This window comes from Odocoileus virginianus, chromosome 8, assembly GCF_023699985.2.
Source record: "Odocoileus virginianus isolate 20LAN1187 ecotype Illinois chromosome 8, Ovbor_1.2, whole genome shotgun sequence".
NCBI lineage: Eukaryota > Metazoa > Chordata > Mammalia > Artiodactyla > Cervidae > Odocoileus > Odocoileus virginianus.
Window position 1 is genome coordinate 23,482,984 of NC_069681.1, and position 7,914 is coordinate 23,490,897.

At 43.5% G+C, this 7,914-nt stretch overlaps 1 pseudogene; it reads right to left on the reverse strand.

The window, feature by feature from the left end:
* Nucleotides 1-3,067: 3,067 nt before the first annotated feature.
* Nucleotides 3,068-4,233, reverse strand: LOC139036298 (mortality factor 4-like protein 1 pseudogene; annotated as a pseudogene).
* Nucleotides 4,234-7,914: the final 3,681 nt, after the last annotated feature.

A 7,914-nucleotide genomic window follows, 5' to 3' on the forward strand; every position in this document is an offset into this window, starting at 1 on the left:
TTCTATCCTGGCTGACAGGGACCATCTCTCACCACTGCCCCGTAGAGCCGAAACTAGCAATGTTGTTGTCATGGGGTCCAGAGGGAAGCTCAGCCTCAAATCCTCAGAGATGAAGGTGTACGGGGGTAGGTGATGGGGAGAATGTCCTCCTCTTGCATGGCCACTCGTCCTTGATCTTGTGTTTCAGGCTCCCTCCCTCCACCCATGGAGCTCCCCCGGTGGCTCAGACGATGAAGAATCTACCTGCGATGCAGGAGGTCTGGGTTCAGACCTCCCCTGTGTCAGGAAGATCCTGAGAAGGGAATGGCAACCCATTCCAGTATTCTTGCCTGGAGAATTCCATGGACAGAGGAGCCTGGTGGGCTGTAGTCCATGAGGTCACGAAGGGTCAGATAGGACTGAGCAACTAATGTTTTCATACTTTTTCACTTCCTCTCCACCCTGTAAAAGTGCTGCAGAAGGTGTTGAGCTCCAGGTGCTACTCAGTCACAGGACACAAGGAATTAAGATGCTGCACCAGAAGGAAAGTCACTCAGTCGTGTCCTCCTCTTTGCAACCCCATGGGCTATACAGTCCATGCGGGAGGACCTAAACACCTTGGAAGCTGGTCCTGTGCTGATCTGCCTTCTCGCAGGTTCGGTGTCGGCCAGCAGCAAGGAAGGCTATGTGATTCCTCACACAGACTGAGCCCTCTTGACCACCAGGCCTTTGACCTTGTTGCTGCTGCAGGAATGCCATCTAAGTGCCCATCAACATGGCCAAGAGCTGGCTCAGGTGTCCTCAGCTTGCAACAGAGAGGCTTCTTCCTGTGTGTCTGCTGTACATTATACTTACTTCCAGTAGAGCTTTGTAAATTCTAAAAGCAATTTGTTCCTGCCCCCGACCATTTAGCTGAGGCTGGGTTGGCATGACACCCAAGTGTGCATGACACCAAAGTGTGCATAGACACCAAAGTCTATGAAGTGAAAAAAAAAAAAAAAAACCCACAATCACCAAACCTTTGGAACTGGAAAGCAAAAGCAAATGGTTACTGTAATTTTTAATGTTCCAACCAGTCATCTTGATTCATGTTTCCTTTGGGTGAATAAGCAGAGCATATAGACCCAATCAATAGATGGAAGACAGAGGAAAACAAAGTCAACTCAATGTGTGAGGGATTATTTTTTTCTATTTCTTTTCTTTCCCAGGTAAATCTGTAAAAACTCTGTTTTGATTTGTGGTTTTCTGTTTGCTGACTCTGAGTGACTGAAATGACAGAGATTCAATAACTGGTTTTACACTGTGATCTATAGATGATCGTCCTTTGGGATGCAATTTCATTTTAGGGCAAAGAGAGCCCAAAAGATGCTCTATGCAACTCAAGTCACATCTCACAAAGGTCTCCCTTTCCACCTTTCAGTTACTTTCAATTACACTCAGTTCTTTCTATCTGCTTTTCCTGCTTTATTTTTTCCCCTGTGCACTTAAATTATCTGGCCTACAATGTATTTTACTTATTTATTATGCTATTGTCTGTCTTCTGTACTAGAATACAAGCTCCTTGAAGAGTTTTGGTCTATTTTGATTACTGTTAAACCCTAAGAGCAAAGAACAATCCTGGCATATAGTAGGTGGGCAATAATTATTTGCTGAAGGCATGAACATTTCTTCTTTTCATCGGAAATGAGTCTGCCCTATGGAGGGGCTCTGTGTGTGTCCCCCACTCCCAGCTGCTGTGGAGCTGAGACATCTTTGTGTCCACACTCTGTAGCAGGGCCCTTGCTCAGCGTTCCTGGCTCCAGCTCGGGCACGTCCATGAGAAAGGAGCCTGTGTGGGACCTATGTTTATCGTTAGATAAGAGAGTGACCTTCTCTCCATTTTCAGCAGGTTCACGTTTATACTGGCCTGTGGCATGTTGTAAAGTTTAATATTTGGATGTATAATTATTCCTTAGCCACCTTTGTGAGTAAATGTTTTCCCAAATAGATCTATTAAAACTGACAATTTCTGAAGAAAGGATGAGAGGAGTAAAGAGCAGCTGATTTTCTGGGGTTGAAGTCCTGATTCTGCACTCACTAGCTTTGTGACTTTGTCAGTTTCCTCATCTGTAGACTGGGAATAATGATAGTATCTACTGCAAGAACTGTTTGGAGTGAATACATAAGATGCTTTTAAAAGTGACGTGTATAACAATAGTGACTGTGTTGGTAATTAATGTTATTTGTCATTATTATTATTCCTGCTTGAATAATGGAATTGAGCTAAATAAATTTACTTTTATTGCCAGTAGTAAGCATGTTTAGATACTCTTAATATTATTACAATGTTGTTGTAGTAAGCAATGAATCTGGCATTTTATTAACCAGAACTCCCTAGACTGGCATTTATACCTACTGAGCAAAACAATAGTGTTCGTGATGATTATTCTGGTCACGGGGAGATCATGAGTTAGCTTCTGAATTATTAAAGTTATTATAGCTTTGGGGTTGAGTGGATTTTGTTATAAAGAAACTGTAAACTACTCTTTTTGAAATATGATAATCCAGAAGTCACAATGTGCAAAAACTCTTCAGTAAGTTTACACTTTTTTTTTTTTGAAATTTAAAGAAAAAATTTATTGAAGATCTGAAAAACAATTTCTAAAAGATTAACTTTTCCAGAAAACTGTAGCTACACAATGCATTGCGTCTATCATGTTAAAACGTGCATTAGACACAAATACAAAAACCATGAAACAAGCCACCATTCTTCAACAATCTGAGCAAAGATAAAATGCCTAAGGAACAACATGGATGGATGACTTGCAAAGGATGGGCTCTTTAAGCACCATAAAAAAAAAGGGGGAGCACAAATGGATGAGTGTTCAGTTATATACACTGAATTGAACCTTTGGCACTAGGAATCAGAGCATTCTGTCATATAGCATTAACACATATTATAAAAGTGCGTAGTGTCAAAGGAATAGAAACCACCAGCGTTCAAAAGCAGCTTTGTCAACGAAGCAATAAACACTCTACAGTATGTCTCTCTGTTGCCCATCACTGAATACACTGGTAGCAACTTTGAAATGAAAAAAAGGAAAGAAAAGGAGCTGTAACTCCTTTTATTTTCTCTGTTTAAAATCAAACAGAAAACAAACATCAATTTTGTTATACACGAACATTTCCAAAGTACATTGTTTGTACAAGAGAAGGACTAAGAAACAAAAAGGTGTTTACAGAGATCAAACATGGGTGGGTGCACGAGCCTCACACGGCTTTCCGATGGTACTCAGGGGGAGCCACTTCATAATCACTGGCACTAAACAAAGTTGCAGAGTTCTTTGCCAGGCATTTTAGGAAATCATGAAGATAATTCAGTAATAAAGCAAGGCTCTTCTCATCCAGAGGTGTATAGGCCAACATTGCTCCAATTCGTACAAACAGTCTCAGGAGATGTGGCGCCCCGTACACCTGGGACATGCGTGCATCAGGGTGGTCCGCAAGGATCTCAGCGTACTGCGGCCTCTCAAATTTGTAGAGCAGTTGAGTGCCCAACATCACATTGAAGTATTCCTTTATCCCGGCCACAACCTCATTGACTGCATACTCCTTATTATCTGTGTTTCCTCGCGATTTCTTGTAATTTGCATAATCCTCTAGGATGGAATCCACGTTCTTCTTGGCAGGAAGATAGAAGAGCTGTTTTTGCCGGGTAATTAAGTCCCAGTCATCAACAAGCCATGGCTTCAGTTCTTCAGGAATCTTGACTTTAACTTCAACTCTGCTCATAAATGTTTCCTCATTTTCAACAGTAGGATCTACTCGAGCCCTTTTCTTTCGAGGAGGCTGAGGTGTTTCACTAGTGCTGCCACCATCTCCATTTCCAGGTGTCTTTTGTTTGTTCTTTTTCGTTTTCACTTCAATATTTTTTTGTTGTAGCCCAGCAGTCTTCTTTCCAGGGGCAGCCCCTCGCATCTTCCCCTCTGCATACTGCTCCTGATTGGCTTTTTGAAGTTCTCTCTGTTTTTGTAAATTGGTATCCACATACTTGAGTACTCTGCTTTCCGGAACCCATTCATCCCAATTTTTATTCCAACCACTGTAATGGATGAAGTATTTGACCTGTTTATTCTTTATGGCAATTTTTACACACTTTGCTTCATACAGAAGAGGCCCATGAAAGCACAGCACTCTCTCACCCTCCTGGAATTTAGGCTTCGGGTCCTGCTTCGGAGCTATTTATAAAAGATTCACCGCCGCCGCCTCCTCCTTCTCCCACCACCGCTGACTACCGCCCCCTACTCTCTACCCCACCCAGCACCGCGTCAGACGCGCCGTCAGGCACCGCCAACTCTCAGTTTACACTCTTGAATGCCAGGGAGAAGCAGTGCAAAGATGCCTCAAAATATAAGGACAGTCTGGGAACCAATGATACGCTGTGGAGCTAAACAGAGCATCTGGGAATCCAGAGGTGCTGGTTCACCAGGAGCCCCGGATGATCTGGGCAAATATGCAGGGGTCTCCAGGTTGCCTGACATCTCCAGGTGCCATCTCATCCCACCCTGACATTCCTAGGATGACTGCAAGTTTGACTGTAACCCCAAATTCCTGATCACCAGCAGGCTTCATCCTCAACCTGTCTCTCCACCATTATCACTCACATTCTGACACAGGACTCTGTCCCCAGAGCCCGCAGACCTTGGGAAGGGGATAGGCTGGAGTAAGTCAACAGGGATGTTGAGGGAAACAGCAGCATGAGTTCTCCCCCTCGTGTGTGCCTCATGCAAGCTTATAGAGGGAGTTGGGGAAGCAAGATGACAGCAGCACAGTGAGGGACAAATAAATGAAAAAAAGAGAAAGTGGAATTAAATTCACGAAGGTAGGGAGGACAGATAGTAGGCAGAAAGAAATGGAAACATTTGAACCTTTAGGAGCCAAAAGTTCTACACAATATTTGCCTGATATTTGCATGTACAGTATTAGTCACCACATATTAAGCAATGTGATGTTAGATGGTTTATATACCATTTCTACTTAATTTTTACATCCTGTAAGTGTGATATGTTAGTTGCTCAGTCATGTCCAACTCTTTGCAGCCCCATGGATTGTAGCCTGCCAGGCTCCCCTGTCCATGAAATTCTCCAGGCTGAAATACTGGAGTGGGTAGCCTTTCCCTTCTCCAGGGGATCTTCCTGACCCAGGGATTGAACCCAGGTCTCCTGCATTGCGGGCAAATTCTTCACTATCTGAGCCACCAGTGAAGTTACTATTCTTTTTTTGTCATTAAGTTCTTGGAGGCTCAGAGACGTTGCTTAAGGTCACAGTGGTAATATTTAAGGCTCAGGGATTTGAACCTCTTCTACCCTGAATCTACATTTGCCTGTGTTCCATGACACGTAGAATGAGTTAAAAAGGTCAGATAGATAACTGTGGATAAACTATCCAAAAATGTCAACTATTCGCCAGAGGCTAGAGTCATAAGGAATAAGCCATATAGTAGATAAAGCATGACAACTCTTTCATCAATAGAATTTTAAAAGGAGCAAAATTTTAAAAAAACTTCAGTTTTACTGTGGTATTAGTTTTATTGGAACATTAGTCACACATGATATTAATACTGAAGTAAGAGTTACCTGGACTGAAAACGATGGAAAGACTTTAGACAAGGGTCAAGTGCAGACAAAAGAGAGAATTGGAGGGAAAGGGTGAGGAGGAGGGGAATCTGAGAAAGTGGAGAAGTGGGGGGAGAAGGAGAAGGAGAGAAGGAGAGAGGGAGGGAGAGAGGGAGAGAGGTGAGAGTGTGGAGGAGGAAGGGAGTTGTGTGGTAACACTCATTCTAAGCTAAGACCGTTTCCATGGCTAGATGAACAGATATTTGTAGCAGGAAGAACTACTGTCCACCCACTCCCATACCCCACTCAGGGAGGATCTGAATAGAACTTTTTGTCCATCTTTGGTCTGTTTTCCACAAAGCAGCTAGAGTAAACTTTCTTAAACATAAATTCAATGACTTAACTTTTCAGCTTAAAACCCTTCAATGGATTCCCCCTGCTCTCTGAATAAAACCCAAATTCCTACTATACCCTTCTGTGTGTGCGTGCGAAGTCACTTCAGTCGTGTCCAAATTTTTGAGACCCCATGGACTGCAGCCCGCCAGGTTCCTCTGTCCTTGGGATTCTCCAGGCAGGAATACTGGAGTGGGTTGCTATGCCCTCCTCCAGAGGCTCTTCCTGACCCAGGTAGCCATGTCTCTTGCATTGAGAGTCCAGTTCTTTACCACTAGTGCCACCTGAGAAGCCCCTATAACCTTCTAGGCCTGCATAATCTGCCCCTGCACACCACTCCAGCTTCATAGGAGCTGATATTTTTCCTGCCACAGGGCCTTTGCACACACTGCTCCCATTGAAAAAATACTCTACCCAGCATGCTTCAGTGCTCATATGTGATCTCATCAAAAAGGCTGTCCCTGACCACCATATCTTAAGTGAGTTTCCCTTCTTATCTATCATTTCACCATTTCATTCTCTTTGTAGTGTTAATAGTAATTGTGATTACACATATTGTTTTTTTTATTTGTTTCTGTATCTTCTTCAGTAAATTGTAAGCCTCCTGAAGGAAGGATATCTCTCTGCTATACCTGCTGCCAATGGTCTTATTTGTTTATTTAATAAATACCTGATGATAATGAAAGTGAAAAAGGAGAGTGAAAAATTTGGCTTAAAGCTCAACATTCAGAAAACTAAGATCATGGCATCCGGTCCCATCACTTCATGGCAAATAGATGGGGAAACAGTGGAAACAGTGGCTGACTTTATTTTGGGGGCTCCAAAATCACTGCAGATAGTGATTGCAGCCGTGAAGTTAAAAGTCGCTTACTCCTTGGAAGGAAAGTTATGACCAACCTAGACAGCATACTAAAAAGCAGAGACATTATTTTGTCAACAAAGGTCCATCTAGTCAAGGCTATGTTTTTTCCAATGGTCATGTATGGATGTGAAAGTTGGACTATAAAGAAAGCTGAGTGCCGAAGAATTGATGCTTTTGAACTGTGGTGTTGGAGAAGACTCTTGAGAGTCCCTTGGACTGCAGGGAGATCCAACCAGTCCATCCTAAAGGAGATCAGTCCTGGGTGTTCATTGGAAGGACTGATGTTGAAGCTGAAACTCCAGTACTTTAGCCACCTGATGTGAAGAGTTGACTCATTTAAAAAGACCCTGATGCTGGGAAAGACTGAAGGTGGGAGGAGAAGGGGACGACAGAGGACGAGATGGTTGGATGGCATCACCGACTCAATGGACAAGGGTTTGGGTAGACTCCGGGAGTTGGTGATAGACAGAAAGGCCTGGCGTGCTGAGGCTCATGGGGTCACAAAGAGTTGGACACGACTGAGTGACTGAACTGAACTGATGATAATGATGTCTCCCTACAGTGTTCAGGATGGCACATACCATCCCTCAGAATGGATCAGATCTAAGCCCTAGTGGTAAAGAATCCATCTGCCTTTGCAGGAGTCGCAGGTTCATTCCCTGAGTCAGAAAGATCCCCTGGAGGAGGAAGTGGCAACCACTCCAGTATTCTTGCCTGGAAAATTTCATGGACAGAGGAGCTTAGCAGGGCTACTGTCTGGGGGGTCCTGAAGAGTCAGACACAACTGAGCACACACACAAGATAAAGAAAAACGGTCAGTACTTGCAGTGGTTTGATGAGGTCTCTGCATGGTCAGATGTGGAGTGAATTCACAGGTCAGTGAGCTCTGTTGTAATGAAAGGAGTGGTACTAGAAATCGTCTCTTACAAAATACAGATGTTGAGGCACGGCTTTGAAGTCAAAAAATGAATAAGGAAGAACTAGTGTGCGCTGCTTGCCGTTGAGGGCAGGGTTATAGTGAAGTCAGCGGACTGTGAAAAATGACGTGTAGACTTTGAACACTGAGAATTGTTTGTTCCTGGGAGA